This window comes from Bacillus rossius, chromosome 3 (genome assembly GCF_032445375.1).
Source record: "Bacillus rossius redtenbacheri isolate Brsri chromosome 3, Brsri_v3, whole genome shotgun sequence".
NCBI lineage: Eukaryota > Metazoa > Arthropoda > Insecta > Phasmatodea > Bacillidae > Bacillus > Bacillus rossius.
Window position 1 is genome coordinate 118,238,779 of NC_086332.1, and position 26,288 is coordinate 118,265,066.

Genomic DNA, 26,288 nt, shown 5'->3' on the forward strand with positions numbered 1-26,288 from the left:
TAGCGCAAACGTCAGCTGAAGCAACTTGATTAACTTCTGCTAACAATATGGCTATACTAGCTGCAGTACCCGGCGTTTCCCGGGCTGAACACAGGGTGAAGGGGACCTTTTTCGAAATCAGATGTAGTTAGTAATTGTATTCTTAATTTGAATGTCAAGTGTCCAAAATAATTTATATCACTTTCAGATCCCGACAGACGTTGTTCTGCCAGTGTATAGTTATTTACCTGTATATATGAAAAGTTGGTGGTAAGTATGTAGCCTAGACTTTAAAAAGCACTATAGAAAAAAGCTGAAAAATAAGAGATTACTAATATTGAAATGATTCCATTATCTAGCTAATGCTAAGCATGCATTGCAATGCCTCATTCAATTTTGTTTTGTAATATGTTTAAAGTAGTTACACATATAAAAATCATCCATCCATATCTCTAAATATATATTTATCTCTATTTACATCTATATATGTATCTCTCTATCTCTATTTATCTCTATATATATCTACATATATACCTCCCACTATCTCTATCTCTTCTATATATAAATCTCTATATAGCACTATACATCTATATATCTCTTTATCTAACCCATTTCATTCTCTATACCTCGCCCTATCTCAACTTATCTCTCTGTCTCTCTCATTCTCACTCTGTATATATATCACTCTATCTCTGTGTCTCTTTTATATTTAAATAAATTGTCTCATGCGTGCGCACTTAGACAACAAAAACAAACGAAGTACCGCTATATAATATGAAATAAACACATTTTTTTGAAACGATTCGTGCTCCAACTATTGCAAAATAGTTATACTGTTTCAGAAACCTTCACGGGCATCCGCATAACAAATCACCAAAATTTAATAGCAATCGGATAAATGGTATAGGAACGCATATGGCACAAACAAACGAAAATTAAAGACATGAAAACGCATCTAACGAAGGTGCGTTTAAAATTCAAGGCAACTCTATCTTTGACGAAGTTAAGAACCAAACTGTTATTAGCACCTTTATTTTGCTAGCCGCTGCGAGCTCCACTAAGCGGGCTGGTCTCACCAAGGAGAAAAATATGAATTTGCGGTAGACATAGAGAAATGACACTCACTCACTATTTGTATGTCTATGACCTATAATTTTTTCTGTTATAAAATGAAATTTTCACTTTTTCACTCTTTAAGGATGGAATTTCATATTAATATGTAGCCTATGTTTTATTCTGATGTATAAGATATATTATTGTAAAGTTTCATTAAAATCCATTCTGTAGTTTTTACGTGAAAGAGTAACAAACATCCATACTTACAAACTTCGCGTTTATAATATTAGTAGGAAGTAGGAAAAGGTAGTATACATCGCGGGATATTTTCTTTCTGTTTCTTGGATCTTAAGATACGATTAACGAATATCCAATTTTTTCTTTCATTATTTTTTGTATATTCTGTGTGATGCTACTTTCCTATTTGTACTGACAAAACAAAGACTGAGACTTTTAAAATAGATTGAAGTGTTTTAATTTAAATAAAAAATTTAAATGCATTTAGCAAACCAGTGCGTGCTGAATCTTGAGGCCACAAACTTTGCTGAGACCTGTCAATGAAATTCACAAGTCAGGTGGGTGTCGGAACCCACATACATCTGTCTTCCTCTCTCCTTGTTCAGTTTTTTCCATGAGTCATGTACTTAAAAATGTTAAGCCAGCTTTTATAACACTGTTTTAGCTACGCCCATGCTTAAAGTAGGTGTATGTATTAGTCTTCAACCATCTAATCTGTGTCATAAGAATCTAACTAACTATCCACTCCAATCGAAAAAGCAGCAGATCGTTACAGTATTTTGAAAACGTGTTGAAACAATTTATATTATTGATGTCCTACCATCTGTGATTGTAGCTGTTATTTCGTTGACGATGTCACTTCAAAATCGGGGTTGTAGGTACATAAATATTATTTCGAAATTATTTTTCTAACTGAGAGTTACAAACAAGCATTTATAGGTCGTATTTTCAATAGATTTGAAACAAAAAATAAAAAAATAGTAATTTAAATTTTTTTCCACTCAATCATAGCATGAATAAAATTATTAATAATATAACAGACTGTAATTAGAAGCATAAAATTACTATAGCATCAAGTTCGTGCTGTGAATACTTTCTTAGTGTCAAGCCATATTACCAAGTGCTTTTTTCAACGCGTCTCCAAAAAACTTCAACACACAAATTTCCACAACCTAATAATCGTTTTCTCAAAAGTAAAGATAATACAGCCTTATTTTTAAAGTCATTATTTCACATTTGTGTATCTTATTCAGTGTGGCACAATGTCATTAATATTATCCACCAGCCATTATTTGTTTATCCTATTCTGTGTAGTTCGTTGACATTATTTCATGTACCTGTGCTATTAACTTTAAAGTATATTGTATAGAAACACTCCTATGTCACACATAGAACATTTTATGTAAAAAAAACTATTTTTTTTTCCGCAGAAAAAATGTGTAAGAAATACAAAACATGTCTGGAGTTGAACGGCTAACAAGCAGTGGCAATACGTCTTCATCGGAAAGTGAATCTCGTTCGTCTTTGTACGACAGAAAGGAAGACAACGATAAATTGTTCCTATCTGATGAGGAAAGTCTATTAGTTGAAAACGTTCCATCGTGTGTCCCTACATTAGCAGGAAAAAGAATCGTACACATCGAACATTTTATGAAAGAAATCAGAGTAGTCTACGAGCACCCAAACATTTGCACACTAGGACCTTTTGAGCAGGTAGTAAACATTTAAATTAACTAAATTTTTTGCTGAATTTGCAGAAAACTGTTTTTGTAAGTGTTGGAATCTTAGCTGTTTAGGCACATATCAATAAACTACCTAAAAAATTACTTGCGAAATTTGTAAGGAATCTTTACTGTTTGCTTACGATGACATTCAATTTAAGCAGGAAAGTATTCCAAAGTGTATAAATTTTAATGCGCGTACACTAAAAAAAGATTGTGTGCTTTTCAAAAACGTGTTTAAAATCTAGTTCCTAAAAAGATATTTTTTTGTAATAGTACAAGCTAAACATTTTACATTTGAACACACTTCAATAGAATGCACATAATTCATGTTGCAATGAATCAAAATAAATATGATACTATAAAAGAACTGTTATGCGGTTTCGCGAAATAGAAATCTCAAAAACAAGTTTGAAGTGTACAAATTTTGCTTGTCTACAAAAAAAAATTGTTTTGGCATCTAGTGCCCAATAAATATATACTGTACTGTGTACCCATTACTTTCAGTTTGTGTGTTCTTGCAAATTGAAAATCTTGCGCATCCTGAAATATTAAAAAAGTAAGAATATTATAAGTACTGAAACGTGTATTTTATACTGTTTACCATAAAATATTTAACCATATGAAAGAAATTTAGCAATTGGTTTTTATGTTATTTTTGGCTCGCAGTAATATCACGAATCTAAAAATATCAAGGGAGCTTTTTTATTTTTTGTAAATATATCTATCTGGAAATTTTCATGATTAAATGCTTAAATATACACTTTTACAAGAATGCTTATGTTTCTATTTTTTTCTAAATTACCGTCGCATTTAATCAGATTTCTGGCTGGCAATAAAAATGCGGTATGTTAAAATTGTACATGGACTTCGTTAAAAATTAGACCTCTTTCCTTCGCATTTCTTTTTCTCGCTATCAAGCTTTTACTACAGAGGGGTTTTTCCCCCCTAATGCTTCTACAAAAACAGCTTTTACAAGCATTTCCAGAATAATAAATCTTATCTGAAAAGTAGGACATCTAAGGCACAGTGGCGAGGCGTGAGGTTTACATGAGGGAAAGCAACAACTCCGTTCACCCCAAAACACACCGGGGGGGGAGGTGGGGTGTCCGGGGGCCCTCCCCCGGGAAAATATAGATTTAAAGGTACAAAAGGGTGCTATTTAAGTAGTTTTCTTAACTGAACATTGACTATTCCACAGGTAGAAAAATTGACATTTTTTTAAAATTATAAACTATTTTTGAAAAATAATGTTTGGCATACATTATTCTGATAATAAAATACCTACTCTACATTATTTATATACTAAGTGGGAGTGTAGTATCATCGATATCTGGTACAAAATATATAAACAGACAAAGTAAGTACTTAAAATAAAGAGAAGAAGCTCATAAAAATGTACTAGAATAGTAAAAATTAAATGTTGGTATTTTTTGTACCAACACAAAATAAAATATCTTCATACGTGATCATAAACTCTGTTAACTGGTACGTGGTTATTCACAGTCACTCCAGCGAGATTGCAACTCTCGAGCTAGGATCCCGTATCCGCCACCCGCGGGACGCGGTCGGTAGCAGTTGGCACTGCTTATAGGTGGGTCGAAAAGTATCAACCTGATACTTTGGCACTGATACGCGGCTGTATCAGGAACGGCAAACGAGTACACTTGAAAAGTATCAGGTACTTTAGTATCAGTTCAGAATTCGCCTGGAACAACACCACGGCCAATGTGCGCGTGCGCAGAACCCGATCGCAGATGACGGTCACTTGGGCGGAGCTTGTGAAAGGGGAGGGAGCAGGAACGACGAATAAGGGATAAAGAAGGGAAATAATGTAGGGGAGGAAGCGCAGGGGAAGGCATTGAAGGAGAGGCGCAAAGCGAAATTGTTACGAGTCGTTTGGTTATTGTCCCACATCAAAGTACGCTCAGAGCGCAGTGCGTGCACAGACTCGTTCAATAATAAAACTAATGAAATTTTAATATTAAAAAGTACATTAATACAAGATATAATATTTATATTTGTGCACCTAACAGCTATGAAAATTCAAATAAATTCTCAGTTGACACTAATAACAGATGTAATCAACATATGGACTTTTTTTTCCCGAAAACAATTAGTAACTAGTGTTTTCATACATTAAAAGATTACATTTTATAAAAAATTAAAAATTAAAAAAAAACAGATACGTACATTAGTGAGCATACTATATCAATGTTTACGTTTCAAATATTTCTTCAGATTAGTCGATGATGATTTATAACTCAGTTTTTGTTTACACAAATTACAATTAGCAAACTCATTATTTTCCGTAAAAAAATTCCACACAAATGAAGTCTTTTTCGTGCACTTCTCCATTCCTTATTTCACTATAAAGATACTAACTACAAAGCATGACAGCCCGCAACAATGTACATGGTGATACACGGCCAGGACGAACTGCAGTGAATGTTGAACTGATTGATACTGGCTGTATCAGGCGGGCATGAGAGTAACAGAGGTAGAGAATTACCAGGCGTGATAAATAATGTATCAGATTCTCCTTCCGGTCGCACGGTCTGCGTACGCGGAGCTTTGTTGCTTCCTGGGACCGTCTGATACAGAAGTATCAGAGACTTGTAACTAGGTACATTACTGTATCAGTATCAGGTTGGAACAGATACCGAAAATTGCTGTAACAACCCACCTCTAGCGCTGCTAGGCCGCCTCCCGTACGCCCACAAAACCCCCACGCACTGCCAGCCTTTGGTTACCCAATAGGGCGCAGGGAACTCCCAGCCAACAGCCCGCGAGAGAGATGCGCGCGCCCTGAGAGACGACCGCCGACTGAAACGCGACCTCGCCACCTGCCCTGCCGAACTTTAGCGGACATAGCCGAAGCAGTCGGCGGAAGAATTCCACCGTCTGCTTCGGCCATGTTCGTTTGAGTTCGGCAAGAAAGCGCTACCTTCGTAGCTTCTACCACATGTTTTTACAGCCAATCCCCTCCTCGAACCTTTGTACCATGCCACACCCCTTCCGAAAGGAAACTACTGCGGCAGCCTTCCTGCTGAAAGCGGTCCTACCAGCGCTTCTAAACCTAGCAACGCTTCTAAAACAGCATGTTTTGTGTGTCGACGAGTTCTTTTCTTATAGCGCACAGCGCACAGTATTGGGTCCCAAGAAGATAATGTAAAAAATACATACACCTAACTGCACGAGCCAAAGTAAAATACTATTCTGAATAAAATATTTATTTAAAAAATACATTGTCTGCAAACTGCCTGGGCAAGCACTGCTTGCCTTGCTTGCCCTGACGAGACGCCACTGCTAAGGCAGTTCCCCTTGTTCATCTTTGCTGCAACACGGTATCCAGGGTGACATTTGATTGTGTTGATCGTTTTGCCTTTTTTTCTCTTTAGGTCCATGGAGTTATTCCATATCTTAGTTTTTGTGAAGATTTGCCGTGAGTTCATAGTGAACAATAATAATGTATACTTTTTGGACTGGAGAACTCTAAATATATATAATTTTTGCTGGTTTTCTCTTTCTTGTGACCATGATTCGCTTCGGCCAAAAAGTGCTATATTACCTTTTTAAAAAATTTAAATGAGAATTAGAAAATAACCCATATTATTAATTTTATTCATTTGAATTCATTTTAATTTCGTACAGTGGTAATTTGATGGCCGATATAAAGGTGGCTGGCCTGCGCGATGTGGTCATTCAGTTGAAATTTGCGGTGGAATCGTCAATGCAAGGCTAACGACTCTTTATTAAATATGTGAAAATGGGTCCAATTTTCTCTGTCTTCGCTTTGCAGCTTTCAGCTGAGTTCCGGAAATCACTTCAGGTAGACTCGGGAAGGGTGTGTGTTGGTATAAGAAGGGGAAGGGGTGGAGGGGCAAGAGGGAAGGCATAAGGGATAGTACATTCGAGCCTAGAACACTGTAGCCGGGAATATACTAGACTTTTTGGCAGGTAATATGGCCTTAAGTCTAGCAATTATACAACTTTATCTTTCTAATATATGTTTGGCTGCTGGCATCCCGAGATCGTGTTGTACTGGCCCACTGTGGGGGTCGCGGAGAGGTTTGGAGGTAGTATTGTCGGAGGTAGCTAGTCGGGAGTGATAATTTATAATGGAGCCGGGCTAACAGGTGGCACCTTAGTAGTCTTCGGGAACGAGGACAAGAAAAAAACCGCAATCTCAGCTCTGTGTGTGGGACCCTGTCTGTGAATGAGCCAAATCCAAACGAATTAGACCTGCTTCACAGCCAGTCGTTAAATAGGCATTAATGCCTACAAAAAAAAAAGAATAGTCGGGAAGAGAATGGGTGTCGAAACCTCATCAAAACAGGGTGTTGCAGCTTGAACTTAGGAGAGGTCTCGCCGAGGTAACCGCGAAATCCGGACCGAAACTTGCACGGAGGACGCGGAAGCACTCATAATTCAAATTTAACAAGAATATAGTCAATTTGAAAATTCTCAACACTAAAGCACTCTCTGACTGATAACTTTCTCAAAGCTTATGGAAAGCATCCCTTGACGAGGTGACTACATCCTAGTAGTAGTATAGTAGTAGTTGTAGAAGTAGTAGTAGTAGTAGTAGTAGCGAAGTTGAATCGTGCTGAGGGCTGGCCGTAAAGCGATGCCATCAGTGCGGAGTCGCACCTATGTCGCTTAATTAAATTCAGCGCTTCGCCTTGAAAGTAAGAGGGAGTACTTAGGCTTCAGGGCTGAAAGGTTCCAAAGACATCCGAGTGAGTGGTCGAGAAATACTTGCTTCGATATCTCCATGTTGGTGTTAGTGCCCGATCGCAGCGCGATCTACTGGGGAGTGGCTGAAACAGAAATGTCGACTCATACATCTCGAACGAGACTACTTCAAAGGCATGGGGCTCATGGAGGAGACTGGCGGAGCTCTCTGGTGGCTCGGAAAAGAACGACAGGAGAATGTTTGTTGTGTGAGTCACTAGGGGGCTGGATGTGTTTGGCCAAGTCTCGATGTAGTAGTTAACTCCGCCACTAGAGGTCAGAGGCGGTACATTCGAACACTAGTGTCCAGACCTTGAGACAGGCCTTCGCTGGCCGGGGTGAAGCACAGGTCAATGCTTTGTGCGGTGATTCGCGTAAAAGTGGGAAGGGGCGGGGCGGGGCGGGGGGGGGGGGGTGGTTTGCATGTGAAAAAGTCTTACCCGGAGAACCTATACGTGTTCGAGAGCCTTGGAACATTAGAATGGGGCATGACTGTAAGAGCTCACCTCAGGGGAGCTCTGAGAAACAGGCTTCACTGAAAAGCTGCAGCCACAAGCAGTCCTAGTCATGGCAGCTGGGTGAATTTCAATCGTGCACTAAGGCGGCGAAAATACGAGGTGAGAAGCTAGCCTCGCAAAGGAATCGGCATAGTCTCAGATACGGTACTGGGAACGATTCGAGGAACTAGCCGAACAAAAATTAAGTGGGAGGTTACAGTGGGATTAACAAGTTTAAATACAAGCTATAAAATTCCTGCTAAAACGAGGGTTCAAAATTCAAAAATTTAAAATTGTTCCGAAAATCACTATTGGCGGTACAGGGTAAACCCACTGCTTCATCTGCAGCTAAGGCCTGGTTCGGTGGCTGAGAGCACTAGTGATCTCCGTGGTGGGCAGACGAGTAAAATTTAAAATTTCTGTCGCTAATAGGTTGCAGAGGTGCAGAGAACTCGTTCCCTTGAGTTGGCTCCACATGGTGGCGTGCGGCTCAGGTTGAACCCTGCCATGCTGCAGGGATAGGCGGGTCTGACGCCACCCGACTTGCTGGCATCTAGTAGGGGAGTGTTTGGGCAGAGAGCAACAGAATGGGGTTCTAGCTTATTGTAGTGCACCGCACCATGGGCAATATTCGCAAGAACATGGTGTTATTTCAAGTAGGTATTATTTTAATTACTTGTGAGAATTAGTATTGTTAAACAGTGTTGTATGAGTATTGTTTTAGCTGTGTACCTAAATATTTTTTGCTGTTATAATGCTTTGCATGCTTTTTTTGACAGGGTAATTATTTGATTAACTAAATGAGCTTATATATAATAAAATAGAATTAAAATATAATTACCGGATCACATAACTAAAATTTTCAAGAAATAACCTTGATTGAAGATAAAAATCTATAATACACTTATCTTTATGTTTTTAATATAGGTACTCTTGACATTTAATAAATGCTCTCTTGTAGGATAAATTTGTTTGCCAGGACCCCACATTCTCACCACTGAAATTTAACTGACAATTGCAGGAAAATTACAAATCATTGGTACACATTATACACATACGAAGTTCATAAAGAAAAGGAAAACCGTAATATGTATTGGACGTTTTATGAACGTGACCGAACTACGAATGATCTTCAATAATATTGGAGACTCCCATTAAACACTGGGTGGAAGGCACTGGGTGTGACGAATGCTAGCGCTGTTTGTTCCCAGGCCACCGCAAGCTTCACTAAGGGGACGGGGAATGAATGGAAGTTGCTAGATCTGTCTACATGACCGTGACCTGGACTCAGATATGATTTCGAAGAAAAAATACTGATAGCAAAGTGACTTGCCTGGGATTCCTCTTGCACAATCATAATGGAACTGCAAAGGCTGCCATAAGAATACTGTGTTATTGTCACTTATTTAATTAACATAGGTAACTATTTACTATCTTAATTCATACTCTTTACATACCGAAAGGTTTCCAACTGAAAAACTTTATTTAAGACTTATGTTGTAGCAAATTACATTTATTACTATATTAATAAAGCGGGAAAATGTGATTTTTTAAGAATAATATGTTTGCAAAGAAGTAATGTTTAACGTCTAGCCTAAACATTGAATTTAAGTAAACATGCTGAAAATATAATATGTATTTTTTTCTTAGAATAAATTTTCTATGCATTTTCAAAAACAACATATAGAAATATTATATTTATACGTACCTACCGAGCTAATGGTGAACTTGTTGATTAGGTACCCGAAGTTTAGTGTTATATATGGACCAATAAATAAAATATTTTCTATTCGCTGCGAAATTTCGTGTTTCTTGTCAATTCTATAGGTTATGCCAACGAGAACTTATTTTCTTTATTTCCCCTTATTTATGTGTCCTAAATCATGGAGATAAGAAGTTAGGAAGTAACTGCGTACAATTTCTGCTTCGTTAATAATTGAAATCGAAATAGTAACGACTCCCACAGCTCTTTTCCATAGGGATAGTAAAAAAGGTTTATATTCTGTGGTTATAATGAGGTTTAACACTAATTCATTGCTTATGTGTTGTTAACATGCATTTACCTTTATATACATGGAGTTAAGGAATTGCCAGGAAACGGCATGCTGTGACGTAGTTTAATACATCACTTTTTAACCTATTCATCGCCATATTGTTGCGCCCAAAACATTGCGGAAATGATGCTTTATAGCGTCAAATGATTGCTCGTACGAACGAATCAGAATTTCCGTCGTTAAAAACCGTACCTTTCATAAAAAAAAGTCATTTAATCTGTTTCCACAAAGCAAACACTACACTTCAGCCAATGTTTTGGGCGACTAATCAACATGGAGCAACAATTAGCTTCACACAGTTACCATGTAAACATGCAGATGTGGCCACCCCTTGTTCATATAGCCACGGCTTGTTTCACTAACCTATTTCTAACCAGAATGATTTAAAATTTAACAGAAAGGAGAGAATAGGATTTGGCATGATGTCATGAACGTCTGTTAGCGGCCATCTTCGGTTTGGCAGAAGTTGTATGGTCTGTAATGTGTACCAAGGTGTTTCTGTTGCCATGGATATAAACCAGTGTGAACTAATGAGGTTAATTGTTGATTCGGTCGCAAAAAAAGCGTAATCTGTAAATCCTAACCTGAACAATCATTCATAGTATTTTTTTATGCAGCTAACACAAAAGAAAACATTCTCACATTCAGACATTAACAGCTAATCCTGTAAAAAATCACTAGTTAATGTCTTAATACACAACAAGCTATGCTGAAACAAACTATCATTAATTGGTTTCTAAGTTAACTACTATTCCCACACGAAAAACCGAGGCGTTTTAAACAGATGATTAAGGAAATTTCAATTTAATAGGCTATACGACCAGTAAGTAACAACATCTGCATGATTAAATTTTAAGAATGTGAAACCGTTATATTATTCAGCTAATTGTTGCGCCATATTGGTAAGATGCCCAAAACATTTACTGACAGTGTTAGCATTGTGTAAACAGTCTTAAATGATTTTTTTATGAAAGTGACTGTGTTTAACGACGGATTTTCTAATTCATTCTTCATAACCATTTTCAGACGTTATCAAGCACAATTTACGCAATGTTTTGGACGAAATAATGTGGCAATGCGAGGTTAAAAAGTGACCACAACTACGTTACAATATGTCATTTCCTGACAGTTCCTAACTTCGTGTCTAAGACAGTCTTCCGTAATTCTGTATGTCCATAAACAACAATGGTTGAAGAATTAGTTTTGTCTATCCTAAAATAGTGGCTAAGCAACTTCCCCCCCAAATGTCCCCAGACACCTATAACTTAAAAGATTTGTACAGCAAACTGCACAGGCTGCTTCTCTCTCAACTTTAACATAGACATCCACACCACAGAGTGGTTAAGGTGGGTTTACGATTGGAAAATTTAAGAATTTTAAACTTAATGTGTACATTGACGAGGTCATGGTTAAGTAATACCTATCCAGTTTATGATTTAATTAGTGATCGTTAATTACAGCCAAGAAAAACAGGTGATAAAGCAGCCATGTTATTTAAGTTGAATTTTTATATTCTAGGTATTGTCTGCACTTGGAAATTGATTTCTGTTTATAATCTTTGTAGATTAATAATTTTTTGGCGTAAAATTTTTATTCGTAGTGAAACTGGATATGCACATAGCCTATGTACTTGAAAAACATGACACTTGGCTACGACTGGACCTAAAATTTGCATCATTTCAGCTCGTAACCTGGAATCCATAAATAATTTAGAATCGAGGATATCTAACTTTAATATATGTATAAATACTAGGTCATGTATTGATAATATCATCCATTACAAGCCACCATAAAATGGCTTTAGAGTAAGAAAATATATTCGTGAATTGTAAATAGTAAATATATAATAATATACTCGTACAAAAACAAAAAAAAAAGCGAAAAATTCAGAATAATTAAATTACAAATTCATAAAACAAAATTAATATTCAAATCACAGTTTGTTTTAAACATTTTGTCCAATGTTCTTCTTAGTATTTATTATTTCTAAACATGAAGCTAGTAATGCTGTATTTCCTACTTATTTCATACTAACTTATATCATAACCTGCTTTCGAAACGAAAACTTATTTCGCGCCAACAACACATTCAACTGTGCTATGTTTGGCGCTTTGCTTGATTCTTAAAGAACAAGAAAAAAACAATCATATTTGTTAAGTTTGTTAAGTTCATACGGTTCACACACGACACGTTAAAATTCCTACACGGGTATCATAAACAATTTCAATAATATACATATTCATATGTTAAGTACACTACTAACTATAAATTCATAATTATTAAATTTCAATCGTAATCCAACTTTACTCTGTGTCAAATACTTTTTGTGTGTATTGAAAGTTATTTAAACATAATCGTACCTTTACCATGAAGGTATCATTAATCTATGGAATGGGTGTCTGTTCCATAGAGGTAATATGGGTAGAGAGAGCGTGACGTCACAAATGCGTGTTCAACACGGTTGGCTCGAAAAACACGTGACTTAAGGACGGTTGCTGAGAAGAGTCTAGCGACAGCAACTACCTTCCTGCAACTGCCGCACCGCTAACGCTCGTTCCGGGGCCGGCTGCCGCATCGCTCACGCTCGTTCCGGGGCCGGCGGCACGATCATATATGTCATCTGAAACTTCCATTCGTTAAATATGGCCTCGTGGCTGAACGCTTAGTATCTTTTTCAGTTTTCCGAAGGATGAAAACCGTAGAAGGTTGTGGGAAATCAAAGTAAGACGACAAGATTTCAAAGCAACTTCGGCGACAAAAATATGTTCCAAACATTTCGAAGAGGAGTGCTTCGATATAGTGAAGTTTGGTGGTACATGGCTAAAGAACACTGCTGTTCCCACAATTTTCGATTTCCCTCCGCATTTGCTTACCACTCTAAACCCGAGGAAACCAGTCAAACAGTTGTGTTGTAGAGGAATGTCACGACACTAATGGAAAGAGAAGTAAACAAGGTTATGTCCGAGATACGACAAAGGCGACATACTCGTCCGAAACGTATGTGTCAACAGAGGCAGAAGGTAAAGAAATACATCACTTAACAAAGTTATAATCATATTTCACCTAAATGTGCAACAAAGTATTGCATCCACTTGGTGTGTAATCATTTCGGCTAGTGATCTCCGGATAGTTAATTGAATGCATCATTGTTATACATTGATATAATATGCAACACAATGTTGTAACCTAGCTATTCTATTTTAGTAAGTTATAGGCCTACACAAAGCAATATTTTTTTATATTTATTTTTATTAAATTCCTAAATAAATTTGGAGTACAAGTCTCATTGGATGTAAAATAAGTCAATAATAATAATAAAATTTTATATATATAACATCAAATAGGTAAGACAGATAAGTAAAAGATACAACATACAAAACAATATAAGAGTATACCTAAAGATGTAAAGGATAAATTAGTACAAATGTACATAAAAGAGTAATAATTATATAAATAAACAGACACGAACAGATCCTTTGAGAACTCCATGGTAAATGATCCGAGTATTAGAAGTTGAATTTGTTCATGTCATGTTATCTTTTGTAATTACACTTTGTATTCTAGAATTAAGGTAAGATTTAAGTAAATTTTTGAAATTATTTCTTATTCTATAGTATTCCAGTTTTTAAATAAGGATTTCATGATTTACACAATAAAGCCTTAGGTAGGTCATAAAAATTTTAATAACATCTTAATGATTATTTAGAGCTAAGATTTCCGTGGTTAGTTTAAATATTGCATTATCAGTAGATTTATTCTTTTCAAAGCCTAATTAAGACACAGTTAAAGTATTATAATGCATTATAGGTTTTAAAAGTCTGGTGGACTCAAGGAACAAATGTGTTACAATTTAAAAACAAAGAACATACATTTACAAATTTTTGGTACATTAATTAAATTAACCTTAAAATAAATATATTCCTTCTTAAGTAACTGTGTAACTACTTTGCAGATTTTTTCGATTAACAAGTTTTTTCCAGCCATGTTTGGTAAAGTATTTTCTCTCAAATTCCAATACATCCACCAAACCAACATTACTATAACTAGGTACCACAAATTAATTTAACTTACTGTTTTTGTTTAACTTCGTTATTGACATGTGACTCAAATTTCAGTTGGTGCTGATGTAGGATACCCACTACTACTACATCCTTGGTTTAAGTGAGCCTTGGAAGTTGCAGTTGTAAATTTCTGAGGGCATTTTAACTTTCATTATGAATTTACACCTAGAGTAAATACCATACTATGCTTATCAATTAGTATTACATCCACAATTGATACAGTGAAAATGTTTAACAAAACTGGTGCACTATTGATATTTTATTGATGACTTTCTTTATGAGTAGGCTTATGATAGTAGTGTTTTAATGCACACACGTTAGCCTATACTGATTTCATAGAGTGTGACTTGATATGTTTTGTAGAATTATGCATAAAAAAATTTCTATCTGTGGCACGCAATTGGGTTGTGGACTGCCTGGTTGCCATCCCCTCTTCTCCCACTATATCCTCCTTCACAGTACATTATCCTTTATTATGTCCACTAATGGCGTTCTAAACTTGTGTGCTAAATTCATGATTATCATTATATAATAAATTCTATCTGTCCTTGCTACAATGAATGAAAATTAGTCAATTTAACCCCTGTAATGTTTTACTAGATGGTGTCAACTATCATATAAAAAAATTTATTTAATTTATGTCACTTCTGTGTAGTGTCTGTTTTGTGTTATTTGATCGAGATGTGAGTTTTGTGTTCAAATTGTGTGTTGAATATTTTTTCATTAGTTGTGCTCTCAACAGGTGGCACCAGTTATGTTTCTCCAAGATACCAATACATTGGTGACTTAAATGAACAGGATATTCAGTCTCCGAGGAAGGCCAAGAAGTTTCTTGCTATTGTGAAAAATGGACTAAAGAACCACAGAAATAAGTGTAATGCACTGAGGATGAGAAAAAAAGACTTGTGAAGAAGTTTATAATTAAAACCACTACGAAATTGCAATGCATTAAGCACTAGCCTTTACATTAATCAGTAAGTTCGGTCTAAAGTCATAATATAACTTTTGCATCACAGTAATGCAACAGTTACACAAAGCAATATTATTTTATTTATTTGTATTACTTTCCATAAATCTATTTGTAGTACAAGTCTCACTAGATGTAGAATAAATCAATTATAAAATTATGCACAATTCATACAAAACTAATTCACAGATTCACACACACAATACAAGGCATAAACAAAACGTACACGTGGAAATGGTGAACTGCGCTATCACATCTATTCAAGGGCGCCCATAGGATGAAAAAGGGGGGGGGGGGGGGGTGAGCAGACCTTCAAAAAGTGCCAAAAATTACTAAAATTTGCCAAAAATCTTCAAAAACACCTAATTTTTTTTCTTTTCCTGAAAGCTATGGTGAGGGGGGCATGGCCCTCGCCTGACCATAGGTATGGGCGCCCTTGTATTTATTACAGTGCATTTTAAAGGAGCAAAATTATTCAATAACCTATCGCAGAACATTAAGGAAATAAAAATTTTTCAACAATTTAAAAAAAAAGTTTTTAACTTGCTACTTCAAGAATGCTACTACTCCACAGCAGACTATCTAAATAGAACAACCTTAACTTCCACTTTATACCTACTTTATTTTTGATTATTTATAAATACAATTTCAATGTTTACGAGATACAGTACACTCCCGATTATCCGCGAAATTAAGTGGCGGGGCCACAGCGGATAGTGAAAATCGCGGATAATCCGCAAAAGAGCCGAAAAAGGGAAACAAAAAAGGAAATATTAATTTCAACTTAATATATTAAAAATTTATTTACAGTAAAAGTTACAATTTACAGAAAAAATTATAAAATAATGCTAAAATTGTAGTATTTAACTGAATAATTAACATACAATAAATTTCACTGATGTAAACATAAAAGTGCTCGGTACTTACTTCGTAACAAGGATACAGTACATACTGTACGTACTCAGACACTTCATTAGACATTAAAAAGCACAACTCTTAAAATTTACAACTTTTTGGAAAAAAAAATCAGTCAGTTGCTTTTGTATCTTGCTTTGGAAACATCTTTTCTTAATTCTTGATTGAATTTCCGCAACATAAGTTTTTCAGCCAACTGCGCATCGTCGTCTTGTTCCTCTAAATAGTGAAGCAGTCCGACGATGTGTTGCAAAGCCGCTTCGTGAGTCATCTGCGCCTTCGCACTGGGCACATCTGTTGCGTTTTACTGTATACTGCACACAATACACTCGTCAGTAGAGTTCAAATTTGCTCACTTGTAATAAAATACAGATTTACATATGTACTGTATTTTTTTCGTAGCATGCGCGGATAATAGGGAGTTTACTGTAATTCGTAATTCATATCTTGTACAATATTTGTCTCTACTGTATTACTACTTTAACTTTATGCATGTAGTTATGTTAAGATATGTTTTAATTGTATTGTAAAATATGTAATTGTAACTGTACTACTACTGTTTAAATTGTAGGGCCTAACTGTATACAATTGTATTATTGTATCAAGCCTATACTTCTACTTGTATTAATGTTTCTGCAACCATTTTGTGTTAAACTTGTGTCAACTGTCAAATTTAAAATTTTATCTTTAGAAGCTGTATATGTACCTGTAACACCAGTTTTATTATTTTTTTCCCATGTCTGGATTTTTGGTATTTTTAACTTTTACTGTTTGTATGTTAAATTATATTTCTTGATGTGTCCTATACCATTTGTGCAAATGTCTGTATGTTCAGATGGACGAAAATAAATAAATAAGTTAACAATAAATTATTTTTATATATACACACACACACACAACACATCAGGTAAGACAGAGTTTCATTTGTATATGAAAAGTAGATTTTTAAGATCTTACTATATTTCACAAAGTCTTGATTTTATTTGAAGAGTTGTTAATGTTTTTACTTTTTCATTTTAATTTATATATTTATTTTTTTTTAATTTTTACTATATTTTTTATAATAAATTTTATCTTCAAGGAGACCCGTATTTCTAGATTTTAGATATGTCTCTTTTAACTTGACAAGATTTAGCTATACCCTTTGTTAACCTTGGACAGTGATGTAACCGGGGGGGGGGGAGGTGTTACGGAACCCCCCCCCCTTTTTCCCTTCAGGGTTTTAAAACAATAAGAGCCAGTGAAATCAAAATAAGAAAATTATAAGCAATACACAAGGTTACACAGGGATTAATTTGAAAGTATTATTGTAATCCTCATAGCGGCCTACAACAATGCATCCCTCCCCCCTCTTCCCACACAAATCCAAAATATAAAATGTTTATCTGTCTTTTCTCTAGCAAAATCACTACTTTAATTTATGTGTGTAAGTAATGGACTTCTATAAGTGAATTGTTTCCTAAGATGTTAGTGTGACAGAGTTTTATTTAACTCAATGAAAAATATGTAAACAAAACTTAACCCACCCACCCCCCTTTTCATGAAAAACTGGACCCCCCTCCCATTTCACAAAATGGGACACCCCCCCCCCCCTTTCACAAAATCCTGGCTACGGCCCTGCCATGCATTTTGATATATAGATTTTTTGGGAGTACTACAGTATTTTATGGGGCAACAAGCATTGAAATGAAATAATAAAATCTTTTGAAAATTGTTATAAAGTTGTAAGAATCAGATTCAAACATTAAAGGCTCCCAAGATTTTGACTAAAGAAAATTATAGTAATTTAAGAGAGCTGTCATATATTTGTTTATATCTAACTTTTGTTATAGACTTATTTACATTACTTAAATTATAATTTATGCTCAAAACCTGTGGATCATGTTCAGACTGACCATTTAAAATAGCCCCTGTACTAAATGAATGATAATTTTTAGTTATTCTTAAATATATTACCAATAGCTGTTGCTGTTGAGAATGTTATTCTATTTGGAAAATTACCACATTGATCATACTGTACGTTAAGAAAAGAAAATTTAGCAATTTTTTTGTGAGTACTTTCCACCATATAATTCACATTAAATCACCTCACAAAATAAAATAAAAGTTAACTGAAAAAAAAATTACATTTATTTGCCAGTAACCCTGCTAGGTGCTCCCAGCTATCCCTCACAGAGAGGTGGGTGACAGCACCTCTAACATTTTGATTAATTAAATTAAGAGTAATATTATTTAACTTATCTTAGGAACTATTTATTTTACTCATAATTTCAAAATTATAATCAAAAGTGGTTTCTATTTGAATTTTTTTTGTAGAATCAAACTAGTTACTCACTAACCTATTTAAAAGTTATATTTTTTTGTATAGTATGTATTACAATTTAACAACAAAGAACACATGTACGTTTACAAGTTTTTTGGAACAATCATTAAATTATCATTAAAATAAAGAGGAACATCATCTTCCTTCTTAAGTAACTGTTTAACTACATTGCTGAATTTTTCACTCAAGTCTTTTCCAGCCTTATTTAGAGAAAATCCATGTTTGGTAAAATATTTTCTCTGAATAGCACATCTAACACTCCCAAAGGTATAAATACTCTCATTTAATGATCAGCGAACGCCTACAGAATCGTTACGTTCATGCTTTTGTAATTACGAATCTGAAACAAACTTTGAATTCCCGCGCAAATTATCCTTAAGTCACGTGATAGGTGTTGACCACACAGTTATACATGTCATGGTATAGTGAACGCTCCCTCTACCTATTATACCTCTATGGTCTGTTCTGATGCTGAAGCAAATATTGTAGTAGAATTGTCAGCAGACGAAATGCTGTGACGTAGGTGAAGTCACTTTTTAACCTCGCCATCGCCATATTGCATATGCCCAAAACATTGCGGAAATGGGTTTGACCACGTCTGGTGATGGTTAGTAAGTATGAATTAAAATCTTCATCATTAAAAACCATCACTGCCATAAAAAAAAATTCTCTGTTAAAACTGTTTCCACTCTGAAAACACTACACTTCAGCCAATGTTTTGGGCTTTAACCACTATAGCGCAACAATTAGCAGTTGGCATGTAATCATGCACACTTGACCACGGTCATATATATTATATAGGTTTGTAAAATGAAAAACTTGGAATAGATTTTATAAATTTTAATACTCATACAAAGAAACAATAGGAACTTAAAAATACGTTATAATTTTAGTATTACTGCATTAATAACACACTATTTTACAATAAATTTCAGATGCTGTGTTTACTAATGTGGTATTCTGCGTGGTGGGTGATTGGAAGTACTCAGAATCGAAAACCGACCATTTCTATATACAATTTCTTATGTGATTTATTATTAGATTATAATACCATGGTTAAAGAAAATCATATTATTACTGGTTATTGTTTAAGTAAGTGTTATAGTAATAACTTGTTAGACACATCCCAGTCCATTGGTTTGGTTATTTTACAGTAGGTTACAATGAAAATAAAGCTTATAAACATATTCGAATGTTTGATTGGGTGTACGTGAATATGTGTATATACATAAATATAAATAAAGTTTATGTGCGTTTGCTTGCATGTTTTTAAATGCAAATTTAATGTTTTATTCTGAGCTTGATGAAATGTTACAGCCTACATAATTTTGCTAAAAACCACTCCCATTACCCTTTCCCGCACTTTTAAAAGGAATTTTGATACTTCTGGGGGAAATTTTGCAAAACTGCCATTTAAAATAAGAGGAATACTACTGTCTTCGTCTAACTGTGAGAAAAAGTGTCTACAACCTTTATGGAAACAAATATCAATGCGTATGAAGTAAAGAAGGCACCTACATATCTGCAACATTAAATGCTTTTAAAAGTTTTTTTTCTTTATATATGTAACTAGATAACCCGGTGAACTTCGTACCACCTAAAATTAATTTGATTGTAACTCTTCATAAGCTATTATCAATCATAATTAACCTTCCAACTCCAATTATTAAGATCGATAACATTAACCGCATTGCTTACAGTTTGAGTTTCGTTTGGTTATTAAATGAAACTACTTTGTAATTCAAATGAATTATTCAATGCCTTTTATTTACATGGAATATAAATGTAGTTAACATTCAATGCAAAGCTTTCTCGTAAACTACGTTTTCGTTATGTTTTCCGGCGCGCAAATAAACAAATATTATGGCTATCCGACACGCGAACATGCAACATGCTGTTGTCATGCGCGACGATTGAAATCATCAAACTTATTCCTCGAGTCTCGCTAAAACACATTTGAATGAATTTGTGGTTATGTCTAAGCCTACAAAGTCAATTTACCTTAATAGAATGGCTGTTCAAAATGATTGTTCGCAAAATGTAATTAAATTCGCTTTAACCAAATATATTCTAAAAATCCATTTTTTTTTTACAAAATATATTTCACACAACCACACGGAATGAATATCTGTTATGCATAGCGCAGCGGGCAAACGATATGTTACCACGAACGCCATCTATTAAAGTAATCCGAAGTGGTAATTCCCATACAAAATTACCAATTTAAATTATTTCGATTTTTTGGCTGTTCCATCAAGTTCTTCCTAAATTTTGTTTCTAAACCACCCCAGTTTTGAGGCTAACAAAACAAGAAAAAATATATTTCAAGTAGGTCGAGCAATTTTTGAGTTTTTGTGAGACTAACGAACGGCAATTGAATTTATATAGGCATATATATAATGTTTTTAAAGCCTATTTGAAAATATTAAATGGTAATTTTCTAGAGTAAGCGCTACAATTAAAATATGAAATTCTGAAAATTGTACTTTTTGAGTTCCTCTCATTCTTTTTGATTACTGTTAAATAGCATTGCGATATTTCAAATAGTTTACCAATACATAGTTCATTGTTTTGAACAGTTGAATTAGTTAGGTTAGCTACATTTAAAATGCTGTAAATTGTTGTTAATAGTTTGTTAGTCTAAGTTAGCGACATTAAAAACACCCAAAATGTTTTCGGGCACAAGTATTCAGAAATACAATTTTTGGAGTATTTTATTTTATTTTACAGATGAGTACCTATTCTAAGAAATTAACGATTTTATCATGTTGCACGAAATTATTTACGAAATACACTAATTGAAAATTTCAGGTTTAATGTTAATTATGTTTCATTGTTTAATGTTGTATGATATTTGTCCTTTTGTCGTCATGTTTAATGTTAAGTAATTTATTTCATGATTTTTGATTCAATATATTTTTTGTAGATTGTGAAGAATTGTTTCGATTATGAATACCTGTTTTTAATAAAACATATATGGATAGTAAATTCATTTCGTGATGACAGAAAGTTTTCAAAACAAGAGAGAAAATCTGTGCAGAGATCGTCCATTATAATACACGAAAATTTGAATTTCGCGGGCGTTCCTCAGGCCAAGCCGCTAGGATCGCTGCAGTCATGTGTCGCCAGCGTTCGCCATTATAAAATATTTGAGTTTCGTATATTGTTATACTACAATATTTGGTTGAAGTCAACTGATTAGCAATTGGATACAAAACAAATCGTAACTGAACAAAGGCCAGTATGCTATAACTTTATTTAATAGCTTGAAAATAACTCGCTAGGAAGAATCGTAAAGATGCCTTCATACAGTGCATATTGCTAAACAAAAATATTATCAAAACATCTGCAAGAAATCAGTGTTAATCTTTATTATAAGCAAAAAAAAAATGTTTTGCTATACACATAGGAAAAGGGGATGGGGGGGGGGGGGATGTTCTAATTTTGACTTCAAGTTTTAACATGGCAAACTACATTATTTCTTTCTTCCACGATCTTTGCTATGTTTTTCAGAACATTTTATTTAATTAAGTTACTTCTTATTACCGCATTGATTCCAATATCCGATTAACATTTCCTCCGCTAACTTGTTTGCCTGAATTTTGGGATTATGACAGTATTGTGAGATCATAGATTAAGTATGTGATCAATATGAAACTTTAAGAATTTTAAATACGAAATGTCAAGTTTATATAAATAGGCTCTCATTAATACCAAAAACCAGAGATACATTTTATACTGACAGCGTCCGATCAAGTGCAGTGCGCAGTAGTTTCGTGGCCGTCCTGTCATCCCTCAGAGCGCAAACTAAGTCGTTCCCATTTGTGGTCACGCGGTTCCATTCCCAGCCAATGTAGCGCATCAACTGGCTGAGGTCCGATGCTTTATGTCACGACATGTTGGTGCGGGAGTTTAACAAGCCTATGACGATTTCTAAGTAAAATAAAACGTGAAAGAGACCTTCAGTACTGCCAGTAATGTGTAACTTCTAACCTCTGTTTCTTCATGTTGAAAATACACTTAAAATTAAAAAAAATATCTTGGACATGTAATTTAACGTAGAATTATTTAAAATAATGCCGAGCGTGATAAATATACGCAATTTGTGTTGTTAACTACATTTATGGACGCGAATATCATGTAGTTCTCGCACCCACCGCTAGAATTCGCTACCGGAGCAGCTACGTTGATTATCGAATCATTCCTTTTTCAGACCGAAAGATAATAAAATGGCTCCGATAAAAGTGACATGACTTGAAATAATACTAAACCCCGGCTTTGCTTTGGACCTGATTTTTGAGAAGGAATTTTATTAAAATTCATAAAATAGTCAATACTTTAAAGTTTCATTTTGTCCTTGTGAACTTAAGTTCGCGCCGTCCGCCCCAGATGGCAGCACCGTGGTTGTTCCACATTTGTGTTCTTTGAATTCGTCGCATTCACGAAATTACTCCCTCCAAATACCGCATTCCGGACACATTATTCTATACACAAAACTTCTATCAAAAGTTAACATACATCACATATTCACATCAAATGCATACCTTTAAGTGATTGCATTACTTATTTTTTGTAACTGTTGGCAGTGTCCACACACAAATAATGCTATTTGGTCACTGTACATATGCAACATGAATATGAGATTAACCACCGCAGGTGAAACACTGACCCAGTTCTCTTAAAAATACTGTCCAAAAAGAACACACACAGTCTTTTCGTACCCATCTTCACTTGCATTCATTTTTTTCTTCACTCTTGAATTCAAGTCTCCTTTTTGGGAAAGCATTTTCTGAGGTGGACATCTATTACACTTTCTGTTGGCCTTTGTTTTTCTTATATTTTTGTTGAATATTTGTCCTTCCCCATCTTTCACTTTCTTATATCTTTGTTTTTATTTGAGCTTTTTCTGCCACTTAAGCTATTCTTTGTCTTCCAGCAGTTTTTTTTTATTTCCAGCTGCTTCTCTAATACTGATATTTTCCGCCAAAGCACCATCTGGAGCCTTCTTCATTTTATCTTCATCTCATTTTCCTTTTTTTGGCTGCAGCCATCGATTCGAAATATCCCTGAAAGCAAACACTTAAGGTATGTTTTTCAAGATATTTTTTTTTGTGTCCGGTGCTGGGGCTACGCCATGGTTTACAAAACTTGAACACAGCATTTCACTCTCTAAACATGTGGAATCCTAAGTAAAATACAATAAACACACTTAACTCATCCAAAGAAAGTAAGAAAAAACTGGTTTAAAATTAAGTGTGTATCTTGAAAAACATGTACTCCACACTTTCCAACGATTAACTAAATAACGGCAAGTAATAAGATCGAGTGTCGCGATATACACTATAGCTTTGTGTAACTCTACCTACCTATGACAGTCAGGTGCTGTTATCCAGCGGAGAAACTTGTAACTCTCTACTGTCCGGTTCTGGGAAATGTAGAGTAATAGAGCAAGTTCCTCTATACCGAGAGCTAAGATGTTACACATAAAATAGTGTAGACATTTTAAGATGCAATTAACAAAATATCCAATTGAACCCCCCCCCCCCCCCCAGTCTGCTGCACTTAGTCCAAGGATAAATATGAAAATTAGATATTTAATTAAGTGTGTTTTAATATGGCGATACACTGTTTCCAATAACAACAAGCCAAACTTCGAGAAATAATGTTGCTTGGACCAGTATTTCAACACAGATTCTTCCGAAAGAAGATTCAGGGTTCTACCATTACGCTCCATTGTGTGGTTTCAGAATTCTTTCCCATCATAAACCCCACCAAATGTGTTTAGAATATTCCTCATGATGTGTTTGTAACATACTGTCCGATTGGTTCGACTGAAGAAATGGACAGCAAAATTGTTCAAAGTTCCTAGTGCTGAAGGGCATTTGATTATAAATACGGAAATTTAGTGAAATTATTTAATATTTGAAAATATATATAAGTTTATTTGTGACGTGTATAATTGGCTACAGTGGTACTGTTTACAAACCAACTATTACTAACCGGTCCAATTACAATCAGATAATTACAGACTAAAATGTAAGTTCTCGGGTACAGCAGCCAATCATTAAATATAGTTAAGGTTCGAAAATATACATAATCACCAAATCTAGCCTGCAAGTCAACGAACTCACTGCTTTCCTAAGTATCTCCTCCATGAAAGGGAGAGGTAAAGTAAGCAACTGACACGCTCAGCTATGGTTCAGCAATATAAAGCTGAAGATGCAACTGTTTTTAATATCTAATAATTTAGTGAGACAACCAGCGACAAAACTGCACACTTAATTCAAAGAAATTTTTTTATTTTTAAATGAACACATTTCAAAAGCTGTAATAACTATTTAATATGGTTAAACTTTAATATGTTGAGTGATTTAGTGGTAGGTAACTAAGTTTATTATTCCTGATTGTAACATTTAAACATACATAATCTTTGCATTTGTTTATGAGTCATACCAACTTGTATAGTGATATGGTTAAAAAAATTTCTAATCCTCCATATTATTTCCTTTCGAATTCCAAACCACGAAATGTTTCCGAACGAGCGTAATTTTTGATGTGTAAACTTCTTAGATCTCGGTATACGGAATTTGGCAGAAGTAATTTCGTGAATGGAACGGAAGTCGAAAAAATGAAATGTGTAACCACGGTGCCGATGTCGTCAAGATGTTGGACACACGTGTAGCAACATGAACCCCTATATAGTAACTTCCGTAAACATCAGGGGACATAATAAACGTATTGATGTGTCAAATTAAACTTCATGATAGTGAAACTATTCTGGAATTTATTTCGTAAAATAAAATGGTCATAGTTAAAACGAATTACAAGTTTTAAAATATCTAAGAAAACTAGCTTTACAATTATTACAATACATATTCACCTTGCTTAATTCTAAAAAAAACAAACTTTGTAGCTTAACAGTAGAGCGCGCGCAAGTAAAGATCAAGAACGAGTTATTAAAATGGTTCTACATGATCTCTAAAAAAAATTAATTTTTAATCTATACTAATATTATAAAGCTGAAGAGTTTGTTTGTTTGTATGAACGCGCTAATCTCAGGAACCACTAATCCGATTTGAAAAATTCTTTCAGTGTTGGATAGTACATTTATCGAGGAAGGCTATAGGCTATATTATATTATCAATATCATTAGGGATCCTTACTAAAAGTCAAATTTAGAATCAAATGCGTTGGAGGGGGTTAGATACAACATGCAGTACACGTACGAAGTGTGTGTTGACAATGCCGCAGACGCTAGAAGTTTATTTCCTATTGCCTATTAACATTGTTGCCACGCACTAGATGCCTTATCATTCTTAATTTTCCCATACAAGTAAAAAACACCCGTGTGATATTAACAACGAAGAAATCAGTACCCTCATAAGAGTTCAATTAGTATTTAAATACTTTTTATCACCTTAAATCGCAAACCTAAACTATTGTTTTTTTCCTCTCTCTGTGTTTAATTTGTTATTTTTTCTTTTACTAGAATTATTATTTATTTTTAATTAATTTTCATTTTTCGGACCATCAATAATTTTCCTCTCTTGTTACAATTCTGACAAGGACTTATATATATATATATATATATATATATAAGCGAAATACCACTCACTGACTCACTCATCACGAGATCTCTAAAACTATACACCCGCTTGACTTGAAATTTAGCATAGTTACTCATTTTGTGATGTAGACGCTCACTAAGAACGGATTCTGCGGAAATCCGATCCCAAGGGGAGTTTCGGGGGCGTAATATATAAAAATTTCCAGTTTTTGGTAGGAAATCACCATGGCAACGGCTGTTGCTTTGTTGATGGTTCATTCGCCTCTATGGCAACGACTATTTCATTGTTAGTGCAGTCCTCATCACCGTTGAAATTTTGCAGGTACTTTAAATATCATAAATTGCCCTTTTTTCAAGTTTATATATTTTACAGACTTGAAACTTCACAGTAAT

At 34.7% G+C, this 26,288-nt stretch overlaps 1 protein-coding gene across 3 annotated transcripts in view; it reads right to left on the bottom strand.

Moving 5' to 3' along the window:
- Positions 1-26,288, bottom strand: part of LOC134531193 (stearoyl-CoA desaturase 5-like) — a 79,267-nt gene that overhangs the window by 48,430 nt on the left and 4,549 nt on the right. The gene's annotated exons all lie outside the window — the stretch shown is intronic.